The sequence below is a fragment of the Coturnix japonica genome, chromosome 2 (genome assembly GCF_054131305.1).
Source record: "Coturnix japonica strain WE chromosome 2, WE-NBRP24, whole genome shotgun sequence".
Lineage (NCBI taxonomy): Eukaryota > Metazoa > Chordata > Aves > Galliformes > Phasianidae > Coturnix > Coturnix japonica.
Window position 1 is genome coordinate 109,267,247 of NC_140664.1, and position 25,678 is coordinate 109,292,924.

Consider the following 25,678-nt stretch of genomic DNA (forward strand, 5'->3'; position numbering starts at 1 on the left):
AGTGCATCAAATCAGTAGGGGCAGACATGATGTCGTGCAATTGATTTGTTGAGGTGCTGTGTGATTTAGGAAGCGTCAGGTAGGTTAAGAGAAGGTGTCAGGATATTAAAGACTTCCTGCTGTGGCATAAAGGATCTCACACCCAACAGCAGAAGAGAATGAAGGGAGAACAGAGTGGGAGTGCAAGGAAATCATGTTTACTCTTCACATCTGTCCATGTATTGCAACTTGGAGACAGATAGTCTGTGTTTCTGAGCACTTCTAAGGTGAGATACAGGGGGAGGCATTTTGAATGGAAACTCTTCTGGCGTCCTGATTCTGTTGAGGATGCTGGTTGGGTCACAGTTACTGAAGAAAGATTGTTGACAGCAGACAAGATCAATGTATACTTTCAGTTCTTCTGTGGGGATGAAAGGGGAAATGTTTAATATGCAGATTAGACGACTGGTATAATAATATTCACAGTAGCATATGAAACACCTAAAATGTATTTTTCATCAAGTATTTCCTCTGTTGACCTATCACAAGTTTCAAACTGCTCTTTCCTAGCATCATTATCAGACAGGTGGTGTTGTCAATTGCATTTCTCTAGTTGGTATCTGTTTCTGCAGCATATTGAGAATTACAGTTAATAAGCTAATCAAATACAAATATGTTAATTTAATCTCAGTGAAACAGATGTTACTTTAAATTCCCTAATACATAATATAGAGATTAGTTTCCCCAGACTGGGCAAGGTGGGCAGTGCAATGTGAATTAAACATAGAAATTTCCACAGTCTTAAGTGGAGACTCTTCCATGGCTTGTAAGGTTTGGTTGACTTTCCTTCGTTTAGCTCTTCATTTTTTCTACACATCTGCTTTTGTAGCGTGGTTTGAACAAGAAACAAAGTTGTCAAGGCATTCTTTCTAGTAACAGCCTGCACAGGACCACGCGGTACCAACAGCCATGTGAAAATGTCTGAGAAATCCAGCTTGCAATGTGAAATACTGTCATTTGAGTGGAATTGCTTGTCCATGTCATTCACGTAATAGCTTAGGTTTGCTGGCTCCCTCAACCTGCCATTTGTCAGAAAATGGGCATTCATGAACTTGAACGTATGGTGTGTATAAAATACCACTACGTTTCAGCTATGCAAATTTCTAAAATACGTTCCAAAAAAAAAATAGCAAAATCAATTTGTATTCAATTTTTATCATTTAATTTCTCAAGTATTTATTTGCTATTTTCAGTGGTGTTAGGTAAAAGCCTTAAAACACCATTGCACATACTTAATATATTACCCTCCGTTCTATGGAATTAGTCGATTTAAAATCCTATTGACAGTGTATTTTAGTCCAGATGGTCTCAGCTTTGTGTAATTTACCTTTCAATGTATGTCTTTCCAGCTGGGACAACTCTGCTTTGGGTGAAATTTGCATAGGCATCAGATATTTGCTACATGCCTGGAAAGAAAAGTGTGAGCAAGTTCTGGCTTATGCTAATACACTACTGTCACCACATGTTACTACTAAAGCAGCACAAAAAGAATTACACTTTTCATTTGTTCTCAGCAGTTAAATTATGAGTCTCTGCCTTACGAAGATTAGATAGTTTTCAGTGAGCTCTTTAGTGCTGATGAAGCCGGCAGTGCTTTAATGGTGAAATTGTTTCACGTTGTTAAAATACTGCCATTCTTGAACAAATTAAGTTATAAAATAGTGAATACACGCACCAGGCATTTCCAGACTTCAAATAAATGTACAGACAGAACAAACTAAAACATTATGAGAATTCACTTTCTAATGCTATTTTTTATTCTACCTCTATTTTTTTTTAGAGTAGTTTTAAAAGATTTGACATTAGTCGTTCTAAAATACCGCTCATGCTATTCTTGTAAATGCCCCAATAACAACAATAATTAATATCCCCACATTTGCATTTTAAACCACTCCATTTCCCTAGCCATTTATTACTTGGATGTAAAAATTCATTCCCGGTCTAAACTTGGCACAAATTCTCTGAATTCCATACTTTTTACCAGATGTAAAAATAGAAGTGAAAGAATTCGGGTTGTTTTTCTTTTTTTCCTGCCCCAATTAAGGGGTTCAATAAAGCATGAGTTGAATTTTCTCCTGTTATGATAAATTGGTTTCATTCTTAGAACTTCGGAATCGCTCTGATTTAAGAACATAAATAAAATTCGGAAGCGGAGGCACGGTATAGAGGGGAAGATGGAAGGATTTAGCTCACAATTACAGTGAAACGCCATCTTCTGCCCTGCAGTGTGCTGAATACCACCAGCTCTTTGGTGATTTCAAGGGAACAGTGGCTTTGTACCACCGTAGGATAACATCCACCTTTCCCACCTGGCCTCAGTTTGCTTTGCCTCAAGGGCGATGATGGATCATTGGCCACAAGCTGTGTTGAGTGCTGATTGCTTCCATCTTAAAACAGTCCCCAAGTGATGTAACCGTGCTGAAATTCTGCAGAGGGATAGTTGCTCTGTGGCTGTGCTCTGTCTGATCTTTCCTGAGAAGGGTTGTTTTAAAACTTTCATCTTATGAAGATCTTGATTTACCCGAATCAAAGCTTACTGTGAAAGCTTATAGGTTTTTATTGAACCTTCAAGAAGGAATTGTTTCAGGTATTATTGAATGACTTATTGAATGACGTATTGAAAATTACCCTTGATGGGATGTGAGGTTTTATTCTGCTTCTGCGGTGGTAGTTTTAGAAGATCTACTTTTCATTGGGGGGGGGGGGGGGAATGGAGAAATTTTGAGATTCTTCATAAGATGTCATAAATGTGTCTTGTTTCGTATTAGCGGCTACACTGAGGCCACCAGCATTCCATCTAGAGCTTTGCTATGTGGCATGGGGCTGGGTGGTTGGTTAGTTGCTTCATGCAGAGCTTGGGGAGCTGTTTTCATGCTGGGTTGGTAAAAGTCCATCATTATTGGTTCAGTATTAATGAATCAGCTCTAGTTAGTCAGCAAACTAGGCTACTGCGAGACTAGGACATGGGTGAGCATTTCATTCATCTTTGATTCCTGTTTCTATGGCAAGAGGAGCAGGGAGGGAGGGGATCAGCCTATGGCAATGGAGGGACATGCCCTCAATGGAGTGCACAGTGCTCTGCTGCCCAAATCACTGCTGCTTGCTTGAGTGGAGAAGATGCTCACCCTGGATGACTGACCGCCTTGTGTGAAAGGGAACACAGGTCTGCCTGGGCTCTGCTATCTTGGCACTGTCGTGGACAGTATAAAATACTCATTAGCTTAAGTACATAAGGATTTAGGCTGTCATTGAGACTGATGAAGAAGAAGGGAAGGGAAAAAAAAACCAAAACCCTTGTCCTAAATATGTAAATGCTGGCATACAGAAATAGAAATATAAAATTTATCACAGAAGTGAGAGTACTTTGCAAGACGGTGCCTCGTCAGAATGACAAAAGAACAGGCATGTTTTGTAACATGAAACTCAAGATTCCTTCCCATTTCTGTCTCTAGTGGTTAGAATTCTTCACTCTTGCTAGCTTACAAGTCCACAGGGACTTTTAAAACTACTTATTCAGACTTTACTGTTTTGGATGTACAAGAGTTAGTTGCATTAAGCTGTAGCTTGGAAAAAAAACGAAACCATTTTTATAGCATTTTTAAAATAACTTTATTAAGGGATAGCATAAAAGATCACAGTTTCTCTGTTTTTACAAGCCTGCTTTGAAAAGATAATAAAGCTACTACACAGGACATGTATTAAGCTGGTGATTAATGTGTCTGTGTTACAACTCTGAATGCTCTGAAACCTACTTTATATTGGAATGAATGAAAATGTCACAACAGTGGAGGAGTACAGCGCAAAGAAAATAATGTAAGCTAGTCTCTCACAAGGTAACATTTTACACATAGCAGCTTGGCTAAACTTTTTTGCCTTCCATATGGGGATCTCAGGACTTAACATCAAAGAGGTGCTCTATTTTGATAGAGTAATTGATAGAGCAGGAAGCTGGGGCTTTTGACTTTACCAAAGAATACAGTGGAAGTTCTAATGTCATTTTGCAAGGATAAATCGCAGATCTCTGTATTTCAGACCCTTGAATTTTGCATTAGCTTGATTTCAAGGTAAAATCCAGCACTGAATATCTAAGTAAATATTGGTATTATGGGAGGGAGATGCTAAGACAAGATCTTTTTCCTATAGGAAAGGAAAGGCATCTGTCGTCTTTCAGACACCACATAATTTAGGTTGGAAATGATCCCAAAAGGTTTTGTAGTCCAGCCCATTGCTCAAACTAGGATTAGCCTCAAAGCTGGGTAAGTTTGATCAGGACCATGTTGTTTTATGCAGCCTTTTTCAGTACCTAACTGCTCTCATTGCAAAACTGTTTTTATTCTTTATATATGACTGACATTTTCTGTACTACATCTTGCAGATCTGTCTCTCCCATGTGCAATGTTGAAGGGAATGAGGGCTTCAGACTTGCTTAATGCAACCCAGGACATGGCCAGCCTGTGTTGCTGCCCTGCAAGCCCTACTGGCTCTTTCTGCTCCTTGACCACCAGAATCCCCACGGAATTTTCTGAAAAGCTGCTATTCTTCAGCCAGTCTGCAGCCTGCATCTCACCAAAGGCTTATTCTGTCCCAGGTACAAGACTTGGCAGTAGTTTTTGCCAAGAAACCTGCTGGGAGCAGTGGGAGAGCCAGTCTCTTTCAGAAGAAAGCACGCCCTTTAATGAAAGGCAAAGCTAGGATTGCTTTACAGTGCTTGGTACCTATTTATTAAAAGTACCCGTGTTCTGGCAGAGCTGCAGAGGGACTCCATCAGCTGCGGCTTTTTCCAGATTTCAAGGGAAATTCTGTAGACAGCAGAACGTTGCAGAAGGAAAGCTGGGAGTTTATATGGGATCAGTGGGAGAAATTCAATACCCTCCTGTCATTCTCAAGTTGATGTCCTGTTATATAGCAGCTGTAATGGCTATGTTTGAGCACTGGAGATTTCTGATGCAGGGCTGTGATTATAGTTTGCTATTTTGTTTAAAAGAAGATCAGTGTCTTTTGCAGTGTTAAGGTTCTTCTATCATCAATTCTTTGCATTCCTGAGACCTTACGTACTGCAGTGATCTGTAGTAGCACTGCTGTAGTTTAGGTATATTGGTAAATAAATATGTGTCCGGGGGCTGAGTTACTAAGAACAGCTCAGGTCATCTCATGAGCTTGTGTCTTCAGTGGTGTGATTCACTAAGTATTTTACTAAGTGTAAAGTGTAGTTCTACAAAAGCTTGAAGGAGTAAAGACCTTATGATCTCCCAGGCTATGAACTTAACAAACACATTGTTTTGCTGTTAATTTCTTTGTGTTTGTATATACTCACTCCATCACTGTGCAGAGACATGACTCTGTGCAGCCAATCCACAGGCTGCAGGTAAGAGTGTGTGGTCTACAGCAGCATGGAAGGAGGTGGGTTGAAGGCAAACTTTCATATACACACTCTGCTACCAAGGTGAAAGGCAGCAGTAAACCAGCAAAGGCCTGCCTGCCTTTAGTGCCGGCTCTTTCAGTTTCCCCTTCTACAGCTGAGGAATCTCCCACCCTTCTCCACTTCTCATGTAACAATACAGATGCAATGTTAGAAATCCAATGAAGCTTTGTTAATAGGATTGAAGCCTAAATGGAGAAACTGTTGTGAAACTTTGTTTGTTGTGAAACTATTTGTTGTGAAACTTCCAGATTGACATGCTTTCAGCAGGAGTGTGAAAGATACCTGGTTACATGACTTCCGTATTTCCTCTATGTTAAATAGCTTTGTGCTATTTAATATTTTTGGGTCAACTGTGCTGGAGTGAGTAGAATTTGTACAGAATTATCACAGTACCTCACTTCACTTTTGAAGGACAAGAAGAACTTCTGTTTTTATGTCAAGGCAAAGTGGTATGAAATCTTCCAGTTAGTGTTCAATTTCAGCTGTTTCAAGTATGATGGTTATGCTCACAGAGCTCTACAGGAAGGGAAAACACCTAGCAGTTCCATAGGGGATGAAATTAGACAACAGTTAAAGAGCAATCAAGATCATTTTCCTTGCAGGGAAACAAAACCAGACTATGTAGAACTTGTGAAACGCTTGATTCAATATTTGCTGCACTAATTTGACAAACTACTGGCACAAAGATCGGGTCATTACACTGAGCTCACTTAGGAAAGAAGAAATAATGCAGCACTGAAATGTCTTCTTTCAGAGCTCTTTTCAGAAATATCTTTTCAAAGTTTGGGAGTTATTTCATTCCATTTGCAGCTGGAATTGCAATCTCCTCGCTTCGTTTCAGAGAACCATCTCATCTGAACCAAATATTCCTCTCTGCTGTGGGACTGTTTCAGAGGATACGTTACTGGAAGAATGTTATGCAACTTGATATAGACATTTGAATCCGTTCCATCTCCTTGATTTATAAACTGACACAATCTTCACAAGTTTTTCATATATAGTGAAATAAACTAGTTTCTCAGCATTTGGAATCACTTAACTGAGCAAGGAGCTTAGCCTACAAACTTGTGTGCAAAACTGGGCGGTATTTTAGGTTTGCTTCATGAGCGTGACCATTGGTTGTCAGTCTGTTACGGTCTTTAATCCTACAGGGTGCTGTTAGAGTGTCTTGCATTCTTAAAACAGAACAATAAAAGAATGACCCAAGTGGAGAACAGCGTTACATTAATAAGAACTACCTTGGACACAGTAACCATCACAGCTATGTGACTGGAGGAAAACGTGGCAAAAGGTCTTTTTGTATGAGGGTTTTGGGTTTTTTTAACCCCACAGCTTAGTTGAAGCATTCAGTCTTCACTTGGCTTTCTCTACACACACACACACACACACACACACACACACACACCAAACATATGCTTCACATTTCCTATCAGTCCTGTAAGCTTTTTTTTTTTTTTTTCCTCTTGCTTCTGTTTATGGTAAGAAAAGACATTGCAGTTTACTGATATCATTCACTTTGGAATCATTGTGAAAAATTCATCAGCCTTTTCCTTAAGGGTTACATGAATCTTATACAATTAAGAGAAGCAAATGCATTTGAGGAATCGGTTGAACAAAAACACTGTGGAATGGCAATGCTTTCTCTCTTCTTAATTTTCTATTTTTCATGCTGCACACACTTCCTTTTCAGGAGCTGATGATGTGGCAGTGCTGGTTGTCCATGTTGCATAAGCATATCTCTCCAAAATACAACACATCATCACAGTTCAGCTCTGGCACTGTTTCACAGAATCATTAGAGTTGGAAGGAACCTTTAAAGGCCATCTCATCCAACTCGCCTGCAATGAGCAGGGACACCACGGCTACAGCAGGTTGCCTGCATCCTTATCCAGTCTTGCCTTGAAAGTCCCCAGGGACAGGGCATCAACCACAAATCTAGACAACCTGTTCTAGCGCTGTTTAAACATCCATATCCTTGGTAAGAGAACTATGGATGATCAGTGTGCACTCTCCAAAAATCTCAATTCACACAATTGAGAAAATCTTAAGTAATTCTTGTTCCCAACTTATGCTTCTAGAAATAAATGATACTACAAAATGAATATGCATCAGATTCTTAAATGACAGAACTTTGACCGATGCTTCATCGTGCAGAGCCTGATGCTTTTATCAACTGCAGACAGACAGAAGGTAGCTGGAGTGGAGGGACTAGTGCCAAAATCAGAGCAAACTTTTCCAATTTGCAATCTCTAGTGCAACATCTGGGTGTGTGTGGTAAAATTCTTGGATGGTGTTCCAGTATAGGGGTCCCTTAAAAGCTGTGAGGGAGCAGGAAGAGTGAACTGCACTGAAGAGTTTTGAACTTGTTTCTCTCTTTGCTCTCCTTGTTAGTGTTATGTGTGCATAACATCGTAACGGAGGCACTGCAAGACAGTGTGAGTTTGCAGGATAGTTCTGGAGGGCAAGCTGTATTTATCTATGAAATGCCTGTATGCTCAAGTAGATGCATTTTGCAGAATCATCATCCTGTTAGATAATCTCTGTGGGTGAGAGGTTACTTGATTTTCATGCTTCTGGTTCTTGTTTGCATTTTTTTTCTCTGCCTCAGTAAGTTGCCAGAGAGAGGTGTCCTGGAGCCTGAATCCTCCCCTGGAGGATGGAATTTGTGATTTAGGTGAGGCAATGGAAGAGACTTCTTTGTTGTTTCAAGCTAATTGATGCTCCTGTGCATGGAGTAATTCAGCTTTATCATGCTTGAAGCAGATCATTCTTTGCCAACACTTCTATTTTCACCTATGTATAAATTACTTCACAAATCTTAAAAACAGATGATAGGCATCATACTGAAGGCTGAAAACAAAGGATGGATCCTCTCCCTTGGGTCAAAATTACATTGCTGTCCATTTCTGATGGGAAATAAACACCTAATTCTACCATTTTGGGTGACCTGTAGGGTCCATTAGCAGGGAAAGTCAATAAAATGCATCACAATTAACTATGTCTTGTTGATCTCCCACTGACTGGAGCTGTAGTGGATAATTGTCTAGTGGTGGGAGTTTTGCCATGACTAGCTTTATCATTTTGTCAGTTAGCTAATAAAAGGTCACCAAAGGTACAAAGAATCCGAGATTTACATATGGCAGATAAGAAAGCATCATGGGAAGTCTGCTTTTGAGACGGCCCCATGCGTTTGTTGCAATTGACACCCATGCTGTGATTCCATAATTGACAAGAAATGCTATTACTAAGCGGATCTGCTGAGATAATTAGGATTCAGGGTTGCATTTTTAATCTGACTTGAGTCAGATAATTTATCACAGCAGTAGCAAGCTGTCAGGGTCACGCAATAAATACTGATTACGGATGAATAAAGATTAAGTGCAGCCTGCAAAAGAATTAGGCAAAGTAGTGCTTAAGAAACATTTTATTTCAATATTTACCATGCTAATTTCATGTAATATTGGCAGAAAGATCATGTCTCTAAAATGAGCTTATTTTAGAAGATAATTCTATGCCAGGAGTATAGTGTTATACTTTGTATCCGTTTAAGTCTTGAATTTCATTCTTAATTGATTACAAAGAAATATTAATTTTGAAAAGATGATTTAGCATATGACTGTTCCATTCCTATCACCACCATAATAATTTGACACTTGGAAGAAAGAAATATTCAATCCTGGAGGCAGACCTAATTTATTAACATTAGTAAGATATTGTGCTTGTAATTTAACACAGCTCTTGTTTTTAGTTCACACATGGGCACACTCTATGGCACTTCCATTTAATTAAAGAAACCCATTTGCTAAAACATGCCGCATCAAAATATGTTTTTGAAGGCCATTTACACAGACAGGCATATTTCACACAACATACTTGCATGTTCACCTGTATCTTCTTAGGGGTACAAAATCAAATGAGAACACCAGTGTTTCTGAACCTAGTGTGCTTTCCCGACAAAAAGTAGCCCAGAGATGAGTAATTAATCAATATATGCTGTATTCAAAAGGAATTTCAAGAGTTTCTGAGATTCAGTAGCTTCTTAGAGAATGTGTTTCTCTCAGTTAAGCCTCTAGCGCCTCTTTATCAATACAAAGCAGTTTTAGCCTCCATATCTGGGTGATGTTCAATATTCTTTATACTGCTTTCTTTTTCTTCTGCAAGATCTTAACTTACTATTTATCTTAGTAAGAACTACACAAATAAGTAGCGTGCTATTATCAAAATGTCTACTACTTACTATTCTCCACTCTGCTCAACTAAAGAATGTGTTTTGAGATGAACAAGCTCGCATTTTAAAGTCCTTTTTGATTTGATTTGTGGCATTGAATATTTCATGCAGAGCGGCTGATGTTTCCACTTCTTGGTTGGCAGCTCTCATTGCTCACTCATTATTTTGTTGGAAATGGTGCTTGTGGTCTTTCTTTGTAATGATAGCACTTTAATAGTCATCTGTTTAAGGAGAGCATTAATTACTGTGAAATTCCTCCTGGTAAGATCGAAAGAATGAAGCATTGATACTGTAAAAAACACCAACCAACATCAACAAAACGTTATCAAATCTTAGGTATGTTTAAAGGGTAACTGTAAGGAATGTAAAATATGTTGAAGTATCTTTCAGTTCCACAAAGTAAGTAGGTGATTTTCAATTGTTAAACCTTAATTATCTGTGATCACACATTCTCTTTTAAATGGGTTTTCAGCTCTGTTTTTTTTTCCCCATGAGATTCTCTGCTTTTGTTTTAGGAGAGAGAAGGAGAGGCGGTTATCACTGTGTGAGAGCAAGGATTTGGATCAGGGGTTGTGGCATTCCTCAGTGTTGACTGTGTAAGGCCTGGTTAGAAAATGTTTCTCCTTCAAGTCGTGAAAACAGAGAGGTATTTTGGTAGATGCATCAGGAACAATGTGACTTCTGTGTGGAGAATAAAGCATTTAAATGGCTCTGTCTATGGGGCAAGTTTAGCTTGTGGGTAGGCACTTGAAATAAAACTTGTATGGCACTGACTCTTCTCATATACCTACATTAGGTTTTAATTCTTTGAATTACCTGAATGTAAGCAGTGCTGTGCAGTTTGTATGACTGCCAGAATGACATTCCCATAATGTTATTTGAAGATTATTTTCTAGGTAATGAAGCACCTCGCTACCCCACTTGAGTAACAGGGAGCAGAAAGATGTATCGCTGTAGCATTCAACCCTTTGCTTGTGGAAACAACATGCCATGTATAAGACTACCATTGCTTGGGCCACAGGATATTGAGGCCAACAGGGAGAGCAGAAGCACAATGCTGACTCCAGCACATGAATAGCTTGTACTTTTGCTGTTGGTCTGTGAGTGCTGAGGCCTACTGATGTAAGATATAGGCTGAAAGCTTTTATGGGCTCAGCAATCTCTCTTGCCCCAGTCCGGTTAGAGTTTTCAAACGAACATTGTTAATGTATTGTTAATTTTGTGTTAATAATGTAAACAAATCCTGGAGAGGTGTGAGTTCAAATCTACACAGTGAAGGAGCTGTGTTTGCAGGCAGGTTGGGAATCACATCTGCTCAGAGGGCATTATTTAGGAATTTGGTTTCAAATAGTTCCTTTCATAGTCCAAGTACAAGGGACAGTGGCTGGAGTTGTGCCTGGAATAAAAGAGGAAAGAGAAGGAGGCCACTCCCAGCAGCTCTGTGCCTGCAGGCCATCGGAGTGGTGCTTTCCATGGGCTGCACCTGGAAGGTGGGCAGAGGTGGGTAGCAGGGAGAGGTGCCGAGTGCCTGGGTAGCTAAAAGACTGTGCTCGGACAGGCATGGCTGATGGGAAGCTCTGTAATTGGGACATTTCCTCAGGGTGCCCTCTCTCCACTCACACAGCTCATAGTCAGCATTTGCTCTGAGCAGACCGTAATTCACATGGGATATGTGCAGTACACTGCTCTTGGCAAAGGGGGTCAATCAAATGCCCACCACGACTTTGCTGATGATATATATATATATGATGTATATGATATATGAGCATATGCTCATCTTCTCTGTAAGATCTGGTTTGGACAACATGAGATTTTTCAGCTTAAATAGCTGAGCAACACACATCACCTGTAGCAATATCGGCAGAAGATGTGCTAACAACCTCCCTTTCACTGTGATAATCTATTTCTAATGTAGCTCCCACTTTAGCAGAGCTTTCTGAAACCCATTACATTACTTGCAGGCCTGTTTGTGAGAAAGGTTGCTTGGTTTTGGTAGCTCCTTGTTAATTTATGAACAAGGAAGAAAAAGGATGTTGTTAGGTCAAAGAGATTGCATTTGTGGTCTCACACTGACTAATTGATGAAGTCTTAAACTTACTTGATACCATATGTTACAACAAAGTAATTCCTTATAAAATAATAGAATAAAATCAAAAGTGACATGTACTCGTTTGTGTTCCTCAGTAGGAGCAGACTTTAATCACGTTTCTGAACACCATTCTGTCATCCTGCAGCATAGGGTTATTATAAACAGTCCTAAAAGGTCCAATGCATTGCAATTGGTCCTTTCCATAGGCAGTAAGGTAATGTCAGTACTGTTAAGGAGGCACTGAGATTCATTTGGGGCAGAGTGAGTTTAAGTGAAGGGAGTAGGTTGCAGGTCAAAGGAAATAAATGAAGTCAAAGAGAATATTAGGTCTCATTTAAAGGCTACCAGAGGCTAGGAAGACAACAGCTTTTAGTGTCTTATGGAGAGTAAACAAAGACAAGAGCTATCTGAGACAGTGGCATAGTTAGCAGAACAAACATCTGAGGCAGATGACTGGAAGAAAGTTCTTCACCGTAACTTTTGGAACGCTTTTCAAAATCTCTTGTCCACAATGTGTTCAAAATACAATGTCACGTAATTACAGAGTGGAAAAATAGGAGTATAAATGTATTTAGCAGTTGAACCCACACCCTTTGATTCATACAGTACTGTGAGCTGTATGGAAATCTAGATGTGAATAAATACGTATCAGGATTTGGTCAGCCAACACTCAAGACTTGAAGAAATTCTGTGCTATGATTTTATAATGCATGTTACAGCTGTATAAATAGGAGCAGGAATCTGTAACATCTCAGATGAGTTTTTGCACTATTTCAGATGGGCCTTAGGTGGTGCTGTTGCATTTTTTGCTTTCAGCTGCTGCTGGTTTTAGAGCTTCAATCATTTTTATTCTGCTTTGCTTTCTAGATCTTACCAGGAAACTAGGAATAGTTGGCTTCAGTGATATTTGTAAACTGTACTAAGGTGGAACCCTAAAATGTAACCACTTGAAGGTGAATTTCCTAATTTGAAACACTTTAGCACCTTTATATAAGAACAAAGTAATACCAAACTTTGTTCATAACATAAGGAATATTTTGTTCTATGCATGTTGTTTTGCCTAACGGTGTATATACGTGAGTATAAAAGTAAATTAAAGACACGAGATCAAGTAAAACCTCTCAGAAATTAAGCTCAACATGTGGGACTGATGCTGTAAGTTCACAAGTCTTTCAACTTTCCATATGGCTAATTAAAATGAAGAAAGTGGCTGAATTTTAGAAAAGAAATGTGTATGTCACATTGGCAACTTGCAGAGTGCCTCCCCTGTTTAAGGACCTATGCACAAGTTTTACATCCAATTTCCTGCCCTTATCTTCCTTATGCCAGCTCACAGTGTGGTTCATTGGAAAACAGTTTGGTTTTGTTGTTTTTTTTTTTTTCTTTTTTCTTTTTTCATTGCACAAAAAAAAAAATTCCCATGAAGGTTTTTTCCACTACAACTGCCTGCCCTTTATGTTCTGCAGTCTGCCAAGCTTGCCAAAACTCAGCAGGTAGCCCACATGGTATGCATGTCTGTGTGAGAACGCTCCCCTGATGTGGACAAGATGTTGGTTGTAAAATGAAGCCAACATCTTGTCCACAAGTGTGCAAAAAAAATATCCTCAATCTGGACAGACGTCTTTTTTGTAGGCTGAATGCATTGACTGTACTAATTCAAAGACTAAACCTTTTAAAACCAGACAGAAATAATTATATAGTTAAAGTACTAACAATTCTATCAGTAGTGGCAAGCAACAGATGTATTTATTAATAGGAGGCTATTTGGTTAGACTTTTCCTTTCACTGTATTTTCAGTAATTCTGTTGACATCTGTAACTTCAGGGCTTTTATTGCTTCTCGTTTAGTGTCTGCACCCTGGACAACTAATGCAACCCTGAAACTGGGAGCTAGCAAGAATGATCCAGTAATTAAGTGGATAGGTGCTGTAGGTTCAGCCTGTAGCTAACCCAGAACTCTGCTTAGAGTGGTTATTTTTACTCTGTATCTCTGATCTGTGCATATCAGGGGAAGAATACGTAGCCAGAGAAGTCTAGTAGTGACAGAGTCTTAAATCAGGCTCCCTTACACTGAACTCTGACATAAATGCTTGAGAGAAAACTGGTTGCATAACCAAAACAGAAAACAAAAAAGCTCTGCGGGGTTATTCCCTGGAACTTTGCATGCCTCATATATTCCAGACTAAAATTGTCCGAATGTTCTGACGAGTTTAGAACTCAGAAGTACAAAAGCTACATTTTCCTATGTGAACATATCAAAACATTGACACAAAACTTGAGGCTAAACTTTGGAACTCTCATGTATTTTAGGCTGAATTGCGGAAAAGGACGGACTTTGCTTTAGTATTCACTTTGGTCTCTCATTGATTTAGATTTGTAGTTTAAACTTTGACCTCTCAGATTTTGAATGCTTTTTTCTTTTTTTATAGGCCCAAGGTGTTTGAATAGCCCATGTCTGACTAAAACTAGTTTTTCTCTGATCCATGCTAAGGATTTTTCTACCTTTTTCTCAGAAGTTTAAAATATCATATTATTATATCAGTGTACACAATGACCAAGTTTTATCTTCTCTTAAGATAAAGAGAAAAATTCACAGTGAGCCACACAGGTCATTTGCTGAGCCCAGTAGTGTAGGTTCACTCTGCTTTAAAGAGCATCTTTCCATAGGATTTGATAGCATGTACTGGAATCGTGGAATATCCCAGGTCTGAAGGGGACCCATAAGGATCATTGACTCCAATTGGCTCCATGCAGGACCACCCAACATCAGACCATATGTCTGAGAGTGTTGTCCAGATGCTTCTTGAACTCTGTCAGCTCAGTGCCATACCTACTGCCCTGGGCAGCTCGTTCCATGCCCACTGCCATCCGATGAAGAACCTTTTCCTGATGCTCAGCCTGCCCCTCCCCTGATGCAGCTCCATTCTGGTCCCTCAGACCCTGTCACTTTCACTGTCACACAGAGCAGAGCTCAGCGCTGCCCCTCTGCTCCCTGTAAGAGCTGCAGCCACCATGAGGCCTCCCCTCAGCTCCTCTGCTCTGAGCTGAGCACACCAAGGCACCTCAGCCTCTCCTTATTAATCTTGCCCTCTAGACCCTTCGCCATCTTTGTAGCCTTGCTCTGGACCCTCTAATAGTTTTATGTCCCTTCTGTACCGTTGCACCCAAGACTGAGAACTGGCCCTAAAATGGAGTCCTGTGGAACCCTGATACTGACTGGCCACCAGCTCGATGTAGTTCTGTTTGCTGTAATCCTTTGGGCCTGACCCGTCAGCCAGTTGCTCACCTGCTGCATTATGTTTTTGTCTCTCTGTATGCTGGACATTTTGTCTAGAAGGATTGTACGAGAAACAGTATCAAAAGCTTTACTGAAATTCAAAAAGATAAAATTGACTGGCTTCCCTTGATCAACTAGATGGGTGATCTTGTCATAAAAGGAAATTAAGTTAATTAAACAGGACGTTCCCCCCATGAACCCATGCTGGCTGTAACCAATGCCCGCATTGTCCTTCAGGTGTTTCTCAGTAACTTGCAGCGTAATTTTCTCCATATGCTTAGCTTAGGTGCCTCTGTTTCTCTCATCTGTGTGTTAGGTCCTGAGACACCTGGACTCCAGAGCATTTCCTGCACAAGCTTGCATACTCTACAGAGGTAACCTTTGAGCGGCAGTTCCTTCCTCTATTTTGTTAGACTTGGTCAACATATATCTTCTCTAATAAGTTTTCTTTTTTTTCCTAACATGTGCCAAAACTCCGATTTTGCAAAATTCACCACTGTGGTTCCACCTGAAGCTGGTGGAATCTGGGCGTACTTGACATACCCAAACATCTGCAGTAATACCAATTCATAGCACTGACTTCAGGCATTTCGTTTGGTTTAGACACCTTTAACAACATGGTTTTTTGCTCCTTACCTGACTAAATACATGCTGCATATTCTCCATTTACCTACCTTATGTGTGCACCTATTTTGTAGCCATAATGATCAACAGCTTTGAAAGAATGTTCAGCTGTTTCAAATATGCAAATTAACATCTGGTAAATGTTCAGGCCTGTTTTTACATACAATGCTTTTCCGTATCTAGATCATCTAAGTGTATGGTTGGCATCCATCTGGTTTTAACCACTCCTGGTTCTGTCTTTATGTGTTTTGGTTTTAAATCCCATGTTACATGTGTTTTAAAAACTGAATTTCAGCATAGCTGTCTTATGGAAAGAGAAAATTATGTTGAAATTATCTTTTTTTTTAAAGAAAAGATGAAACCTCTTCTATTTTAGGGCATTGTCTTATGAATAGCTTATGCTCAGTTGTAGGGAGGTGATTTTTTTTCACTCCTTCATATTCATGCATAGTAGTGCTTCAGGAAAGATCTCTTAAAGGAATGAAAAATGGCTACTTATCGCAAGAAAATATTACCGTGTACATAAAACTCTCCTTGATCATGCATGACGTTCCCTGGTTTATGAGATCTTTTTTTAAGTGCGTAATTGTTTTCAACAGGCAGGTATTTCAGAACACAAAACTTCAACTTTCGTCTACAAACTGTGAGATGTGCCCGTTCTCATGGTGGAAAAGGACTTTTTCATTTTTCTTCATAAATGTCAATTTTGAAGTTTCATTTCAGTCTATTACAGGTGAACATGGCTCATAATTTATGTGTTACGCTGACAGATTACAAATAATAATGTCTTTTGGAAGCACAAGTCAGAAAATCACCCAGCATATTAATTACAATTGTCAAGAAATGACTGGTCATAAATTTAGTATCAAAGACCCAGACTTCTTAAGAAAACATCTTAAATTCTCCATTAAGATATTTGTCCTTGGGACTGTATGCTAGAAAGTACGCATTAAAATGTAAATGCTTTTTTTATTCCCCCCGGGAAGAGTATTTTAAAATAATAAATTTGCTAGGAAAGGATGCTTTTATTTCTTTTAAATCCCATTTATGTTATCTTACCAATACAAGAATTCAGTAGCTATGTGTCAATAAAAATATATCATTAAAGTTAACGAATGGGCTTTGTTACTTAATAACTATTCAGATGCACCTCAAAAGTTTAAGGCAGTGCAGTCCTCCATGGTGATGCATAGACTGCACATGTGTATGGTGAGGTGCAGGCATGGTGTGTCTTGACCACTCTGTCCACACCTCCTAGCAGAGTCACTCTCAAGTTCTACATGTGAAAATGGCCCAGCTTTAAACTTTCTCTCCCTGCTGTGGGTTGGAAGTTGCCTGCTGCTGTTTTTGCTGCATGTAGCTGGGAGGAGAGCCAGTTCTGGCTTGAGTGAAAGCCCCAGCCCATCCTCAGAATGTTTCCTGGGGTACCAAATGAGCTGGGTGGGAGGTTTGGGCTCAATACCAAGTCAAGATTTTACATGAAGATTTCCAAGTGACTAGCAGTTTGGACAACCCGACTCTAGGTGCCTTTGCAAGGGCTTCATTTTCAGACAATATAGCTATTTTCAGAATAATGTTGCTACTTCTAGAGCTATTGAAAGTCAGTGGGATATAGTGAATACAGTGAATGTTTAGAGATTTGCCTAAGATTCCAGTTGTGGTTGAAACAGCTATAAACACAGCAAGAGACGATCTGGACCTGGATGTGGAAGGAAGCTTGTGAAATGGGTCATGGAAGAAAATGAAGACTAAGAGGGGGGTGAGTGGCAGAAGACACAGAAAGAGCTGGTGTTTATTGCTGTAGGAAGTTGGAGGAAGTGGTTTGCATGTCCTTAGGAAATCATGCTTCATTAGTTCTGTTCTTTGCATAACTTTTTAATTTAAGCTGGATGAGCAAAGGACTCTCAATTGGAGTACGACATGGTGACAAATAGCTTCTAAGCTTTTGCATGGTTGAAGTCCCTTCCTTTTCTCCAGTGTATCTTTAGAAATTGCTCCCATGGTATACTTCCAGCCCAGTGTCCAGATTAGTATATGGGAACAGGCAATGGAAAGGTTTGTCACATAAAAAATTGGTGTGAGGAATATTTGGAGAGAGTCCTCGATGAGGCAAGTCAGTCTGAGGTTGTCATCACTTTCATTTGGCACAAGCTGGTGCCGCTGCTGCAAAAAGGGCTGATTGCCTCTCCCTGCTTAGGCTGCCTGTTCCCTTTGTGCTGGCTTTGTGCATCTGATGCGGTTTTGGTTGAGTTGATTTCCACTTGGATCAGGTCTGTGCTCCAGCTTGCCCACAAGCGCGCAAACATTCCAGCTGGGAAGCAGTGGTGAGAACGGGCAGGTTGGTACGGAAGGGAACAGGGAGCCGCCCTGCCCTGACAGCAGCGGGCATCAAGCCAGGCAGGAGGGCGTGAAACCATCACCACCACAGGGACAGCGGGAGGGTCAGAGGCTGGGCCCAGGGGCTCTGGTGAAGGATAGTAATAGGCGATCAACAGGAACATTCTTAAGGCCTTGGTAAAGCCATTAAAATAACTACTTGTGTCACTGGAGTGATTTTTTACTAGTTACACTGTGCTTACTGAATACAGAACCAGCATCTTCACTATCCTAAAGTAAAAAGCAGTTGGATAGCCCTTCTTTGACTGGAGCAAGACAAAGGGCTGGGTAGATCAAGCAAAGAAGGTTATATACATAGCTAGCAGTTAACCTCACTCTTGCTTCTCTTTATCCCCCTCTCCTTTTTTCCCAGCAGATGAAACATTACGAAAAGAGTCCCCATGACTGTGTGAAGTTTGTTGTCCCAAGTGAGTTGTTCAGCTGTACACTTCTGCTTGCTCGTATTTCGTAAAATACATATTTGTGGTTTGTACTGTTGTTTTGTTTTCCTTTAAATTTAAGCCTCTCTTTTCTGTCTCTCCAAACTGTGTTCGGTAGTTACAGTGTCATTGACTTCTGACATTTAGTATCCGTAATGTAATAACAGGCCTTTTTTCCCCCTCTCTTTTTCCTTTTTTTATTGACTCTCAATAGAGCACATCTTTAAGATTCAGGAACATTATATTCTGGGGTTACTAAGCTATACAGAAAGACATTCCTTGCAAACAAGCTCTTCAGGTCTTGTGCTCAGTGGGACAAGGGGAGCAGAATACAAGACCAATGGAACATCCATAGATTTACCAGGAGACATTGCATAGAGACTGGATTTTACTACAAAAGTAAAAATAAAGTAAAATAAAACAAATTTTACTAAGGTGAACTAACTTAAAATATATCCAGGAAAAAGTCCCTTAGAGATATTCTCTCTTACTTGGATTTAAGGCACATTGACAATGAGGGTGACTTTTCAGAAAAGATAAACACATTAAATTCAGCCTTAGGTTTGAACTGCAGAAAGCAAAGCAAGTTTCATAATATTTAGAATCCCAGATGCGTAGTGGAGAACTGCTTCAAGTTCCACGGTTTTTAATGTCACTTCCCAAACTGCAGACTGAATTTATGGTAAAACAGGATACTTAAAGAACATTTACTTCAGTTGGACAGTGTTACTCATTCAGTATTTCCACATCACTGTGAAATACTGTTCACGATAGAGATGTCTGTCTTCAACACACAGGCTGACAGTAGGGTAGTTACCTGTGGCATGACCATCACATTTTGGATGCGATACTTATCTGGGGGAGATTTCTTGTGGCCTGATGAATTCCAAGGAAATAGCCCTATGTTCAGTGACACCTCATGCTGCTAAGGATTCCAATAGTTTTGTCTGTTTCAGTATGGAAAAAAACATCAAGTCTATCAGCTGAGGGGAGATATGAGTAAAATGGCAAATCTTCACGTGTAATCCTAAGGAAAGAGAATTGCAGTTTTAGCATAGGCTAATTGCAGTTTTAGCATAGGCTAATGAGCATATAATTCTGCAATTTTTGTTCCGAAAAGTAATATGAAAATTTTGAATAGAGATGCAGACGTCTCTACAGTGTTTTCTACTCCTCTCAAGTGACTTTTTGCAAGCTTTTATCTTGTTTGCAAAGCAGAATGCCAGTTATCATGAATCCCTGGCTGGTGATAAAGACACTGAAGAATGAAGAAGCAGAGCAGTAAAACTGGCACCGTTCATAAAAGTAACTTAGTTAGATCTGTCGTTTTTTGGATTCACCCCAGAAACTGCACAGAGGCTGAATAGGGTTATTTGAGAGCTGGAACGGGGTCATTACATGGATATAAGATGCTTTTCACGCTTTTGAGAAAGGAAAATGGGGAGAAGACAGCCTGAGGCTTTACTCTTACCTTGCCTTTGTAGTTTTCCCATGTGAACTGGATGAGGGAGTTTACTTGAGGAATGTGTAACTTGTCCCATATTGCTGCTTCTCCTTGATTTCCCTAGAATTGGCATGGGAATCTTGAAAGAGAAATGTTATGTTTGTTTGTCTGTTTTAAAAAAACTGGCTTTAGTTTAGCCAGCCTGCTTCTCTGGGCAGTGGGGACAGCTCTGCTGTGCTTCTGGGTGAGTGGAGGACCATGTGAACAAGTGGAGAAGGAAGTTGGGACCTGAAAATACATATACATACCATTGCCTAGTTCCAGATGCATTCTGGAACATATGAGAATAATCAAACCCTGAAAGGGCAAAAGCAAAACAAAAGGTCCCCTCGCATTCTTTATCGAAATCTGTTGTTAGTGTGGTCTTAGCATGTGAATGGCTGAGGGGTTTTAGATGGGAAGCTAAATACTTAAGAGCCAAATAAAATCTGCTGTATTGGATCAGACTAAAAGGTATTAAGAGCAGCCCCTGCTACAATTATGTTTTATTTCTCATTAGAGTGTAAATTGTAAAGGATTGCCGGCAATAAATTCAGAGTTAGTTTGATAAAGACACCTTCCACAACTTGTGAAATCTAATAAAAACCATTAATATGCCACAATTCAAGACTTCTATAAAGGTTGTGTAAAATGTGGCTAAATCTAAATAAAATATCATTGTGTATGTATTCTAGACCTAAGCCATGCTAGCAATTATATTTTCACTTCATTGTTGAGCAGTTGCAAATGTACTGACATTTTTGGCAGAAGACAGATGCTTAAATGAAAACAGCCTCAAACTTAGAGATGAAGAAATGCTATTTAACTGTTAAAAAGATAGGTAATGTCACTGACATTAGGAAAAGACATCAAATGATTCTTTTCAGATTCTATTATCAGGGCTGCGTGTTTGCTGTCATTGGAGGTGCTGTTTAGTATAGACTTTGTTGTCTTGTTTTTTGGAAGTATGTGAATAGCAGTGGGTTTCTACATAAGAAGGACTCTACTGAGGAACCGAAGGGAAGGGAAGGGAAGGGAAGGGAAGGGAAGGGAAGGGAAGGGAAGGGAAGGGAAGGGAAGGGAAGGGAAGGGAAGGGAAGGGAAGGGAAGGGAAGGGAAGGGAAGGGAAGGGAAGGGAAAGGAAAGGAGAAGGGAAAGGGAAAGGGAAAGGGAAAGGGAAAGGGAAAGGGAAAGGGAAAGGGAAAGGAATGCTGGGCAAATCAGCACAGAGATTGGTTGGGGTGTAATTGCTCTTCCCCTGCTGTATTCCTACAGGACAGATGGAGTGCATTACCCAAGCTGAGTTGCAGCCAGCCTTAGGTAGGAAAGAAAGGTTTGGATGCTATCTTGCATTGCAGTAATGCTTGTAAGCAAATAAAATAGGAACTAGCTCTGTTTCAAATACCAGCAAAGAGAGATTTCTTCCAGAGGACGTGAAGTTAGCTGCTGCTTTCTCTGAACTGGCTTCTTTCTACACCATTAGAGATGTAGCCTTGTGTCACTATTATCTGTGAAGAGAAACTGAGGATTTCACAGATTTGGCTTAACTTCTATACCAGAATTCCAAACTAGTCTTTTTTTCACCTTCTCTCATCAGTCCCACATGTCCTGATTTTAATTTTTTTCATTTTGAAAAGACAGTGAGATGGTATCTTGTAAACTCAGAGGTGCTGATTACCCCAGCAGAGAAACCGGTTATGGGCTCTTTCGTCAGTCCCTGGACAACGATGATAGAGAAATGGGAAAAGTACATTCTGATTCAACTGTTTATTCCCACATGTGGTTACTAGTTTCTTAGTGATGTTTGTCTCCTTGACTAAGAATTACAAAACGAAGAGCAACACTGGTGAAATAGCCAGATTATCTGAAAGTGCTTTATTCCAAAATGGAAATAAATAAGATGTAGAGAATTGAATCTTTGTGGTTCTTCCTACTGTTTGTACTGATTTTGTTTATTTGTTGAAGAAGCAAAATGAAACAACCAAAAAGAAACCAAGACCAGGTCATGGTATTTAAAAGGCCAGGTTTGTACCTCATAACATCTCTGCAGAATTTAGTTTTTATGATGCCAGCATCTTATGATGTGAAGAGAATGGCAGTGTTGACATTAGACATCTATTATAGTCTGCAATTTTGTATTTTGTAACTAAAACTCTTGTATGTCTTCTTTGCTAGAGGAAGCTCTCAGAAAATCATCTAATGTGCAAAAATATGGCCTCATTTACAGTTACATAAGTGCTGTCAATGGGCCCTAGTGAATTTTATCAAATAAAGTCTAAGTAGAAATGCATGTTTTAGAGCATTTACGCGCTACAGGCAACAGAAGGAAGGTATCATTCTTAGTTGTGCTGTGTATTTGCAGATGAGCTGTGATCACTTTTGGTCAGTTCATTTTGGTCAGATCATTATTCTTTCCTTCGCTGTCAGAAAGGAAGTTTGGGGGACTGGAGGAGGGACTAGAAATGTGTTTTGTGCATCTGAAGCTTTGACAACAGAAAACCCAACCACAACTCTCCCAGGACTGTGCTAGAGATTTCTCCCTGCAGTGTACTCTTTCCTTCTTTGCTCTGAAACATTTTTTCCTTAGTGTCTAACAGCAGGAAGGTGGCCTCATAGAATACTTCTACTTATGGCTTCATGAAATACAATGTATTCAAGTAGCATTTAATTTGGAGGCCAGGACTCTGTAGACTCTAACAGAGATAATACTTGCTGCTTGTCTTACCTTTATTGTACCTGAAAAATTATTTGGGGGGTTCAGGTTTCTCCATCCTCTTGTACTTGTTCTGTGTGATTTCCCTGACAAACTGACTGAAAGCTTTTGGAAAAGTTGCAAATGTTGAAGGTAAAATGATCCATGAGGTGAAAGGCTGCTAATCTGGTTGGTGGTATCTTGACTGGTATTCTGGTAACTGACATTGAGATGTTCTCGGTGAGTAGGGACTACACTATGAAGGAAAGGCTGAACTATCTCAGTCAGTAAAGGAGAGAGATGTTTCTCAAGGTGATAGTTTAGCTTGGGCAAATTCAGCCCTTCTCTCTGCATCAAGGACAATATCAGCAGAGTATTGGCAAGATTAGGTGAACAAAGTGCAATGGAATGAGGAAATGGATTAGGAGCTTTATTCATATTGTGTGGAGATGAGCTGGTGGGTACTTTAAATTAACTTGGTGTCCGTATTTGATGCAACAAGTTTCTTCTCAGTGATGTAAATTCGTTTCCCACTCTTTTCTCCTGAAGGAGTAGCTTTCTCAAGTGGCTTTAGACAGAGATTCCCAATTAAAAGCTGAGAGTAGGCCCCTGAACAACTATGTGTATCAGGGTTTATAAAACTTTCGATATTACAGGAGGGGTCGTGTTCAGTCTGACTTCAGGCATAACAAAGACAAGGGAGTTCCCTCTCTGCTTCTGCAAAAGCATTATGCTCTTTCGCTGCATCCGTGAGCACACACCAAATTTTGTAACATCTGACTTAAAGCAGAACGTACATTTTAGAAAAGCATCCAGTGTTGGTTTGAAGCCAAGTGACAAACCTTGTTTCACTTGGTAACTTTTCCTCGCTCTTAACAAGATCATTCTATTTATTTTTAATTAGAAGTCAGAGTGTTTCTAACTCCCATCCACTAGATGTTATATCTTTGCTTATTTAAAAGTAAGGACCTTTATGGATGCTTATAACACACAATGAACAGTTTCCTGAGTTCTTCTTGGAAAAGTTAAGATTTAAAGTACATTTAAAATGCTCCCTCCAAAAAGTACTTACAGATTTTGTTCTGTGGCCGCTGTGGTGCTTGCGTGTTCTGGTGAAAACTCTTACTTTATTGGATAAAAACTATCAAAAGTTATTTTCCACTTTCTAACTTGCTGTGATAGCCAAAGGCTTAAGAAGACAAGTCAACCACTGCATCAGATCTTGGAAAGGAAATCAAGAGAACATGTCTATCTGGTTTAGCACCAGATCTTGGCAGAGAGGCAGCATTCTTGATAGTAAATCGGTTAATATGGATAATAATATTTAGCTTGAGTAGATTGTTTTTCAGAGTGTTCCAAACTAATGACAGTCGTTAGTCCATCACTACAGTGAGTCTTAAGCTCTATGTTCTCATCTCTATTTTTATTTTATTTACTTTATAGATTTTTAATGTGATAATGACCAGATTGTTTTTGATAGCCTGATGTCATGGGTGATTGAACTGCTAGCTCTGTTTCTTCCATTAGCTCTCACTGCCAATATTACACTGAGTAGCCTCCCTACTCCATTCCTATATCAGTTGCGTGTGTTGGTGGACAGGAGGGCTGATGTTCAGGGTTTTTGCTTCTTTTTCTGTTCCCTTAGAGTTTGCTTTGAATTTTATGCTTTTCGTGTTCATGTTTCTGCCATTACATCATGACACCGTGGTGTGGTTTTCCTCAGCTATGCTGAAGACATTCAAATTTTATTTTCTCTTAATCCTCATCACCTGTCTTCTCCCATATTCTGCATGAGGAAAGCACTAGCATTGTTGAAATTGTGCTTTGGTCCATTAGAGTTAAGCAGTAATACCTTGGGGAGGACAGGGAAGCAGTCTGTAAATGTTGGTGGGACTTTAACCCCATAAACTGTGCCAGCTCTTATTCAGCTGCTGTTTTCTAGGCAGTCTGCTACACTGAGACATGGGGTGTGCTGCAGTGCTTCTCCAGCTGTGTGCTGTCAGAGCAGACCAGGTGAGGGTAATGTTGATGGTCAAGAAGAGTTTTCTCAGTAATGTGAATAGACCAAGTGCCATTTATAACTGGAGAACTGGGCAGCATCTTACTGGGCAGCATCTTACTCATCTTGTTTTTGGGGAGACAGTTACGTGGAACTTAGTTTTGGAAAGAAATTGTCATTTTACCTATTTATTGATGCTAAGCTTGCCTTGCAGTGCAGTAGCTGAGCTTTAACCCCTCCCCTTTTCTGTTACTATGGGACTATTCTCAGCCATCCACCCAGCTGCACTGCTCCTGCCTTTTCTCCCCTGCCCTCCCACAACCCACTTATGCTCATTTTTAGTTCACCTTTACAGTGCCTTGTCCCGCAAGGTTGTCATTACTGTTTTGAATTGCTGCTGACAAGAATGTTAACACCCACAGAACTGAGCCCTTTTATGGTAGTGCTCCCATTTTATTCTACTTATCTTGGCTCCCAGTCAAGCGCAGCGGTGACCCCAATGGTTTTGTTCCTCTGCATGCAGGACTCTAGCAGTGCTGAAGCTTGCTTGTGTTTGTGTCTGATTGTGCAAGTTGCTGAGCACCTCAGGCAAGTGTTTTCAATTACTCCGACATCAGTGGGAGATGAGGATAAAAATGGTGCTGAGCAGCTCCAGCACATTGCATTGCTGCTGTTTTACCACTGAGGACAGATCAGCCTGCATCTCTGTGAGTTCATGACTTAGGGGGGCTAGGAGTTAATTTTGGGGGAGGTGCTGCTGGTGAACTTTGGTGCTAAGTGTCACAGTTTTACTACAGATTCATGTTTCTCAATTTTTTTTTACTTTTCATTTTGGCAACCTGCAGCGCTAGACAATAGTTTCCAGCAAATGCAGGTAAAAATGGTGCGTATATTTAAGTCTACCTGTAAATACCATTATAAAATGCTTCACATTCATGTCTGCTCATCCCAAGTAGATCCTAAGCACATGAATGAGCTCTGTGTAGACACTGGCTGTGTTTAGTAACTGA

The 25,678-nt window shown here is 40.0% G+C and overlaps 1 protein-coding gene across 4 annotated transcripts in view; it reads left to right on the forward strand.

Moving 5' to 3' along the window:
- Positions 1-25,678, forward strand: part of JAZF1 (JAZF zinc finger 1) — a 155,192-nt gene that overhangs the window by 91,202 nt on the left and 38,312 nt on the right. Inside the window, exon 3 of one of the 4 annotated variants that reach the window (XM_085538439.1) lies at positions 18,431-18,482. The exons of the other annotated variants lie outside the window; for them this stretch is intronic. The gene's annotated coding sequence lies outside the window, so the exon portion shown is untranslated. The remainder of the gene's footprint in view (positions 1-18,430; positions 18,483-25,678) is intronic. 4 annotated transcript variants of the gene reach the window in all.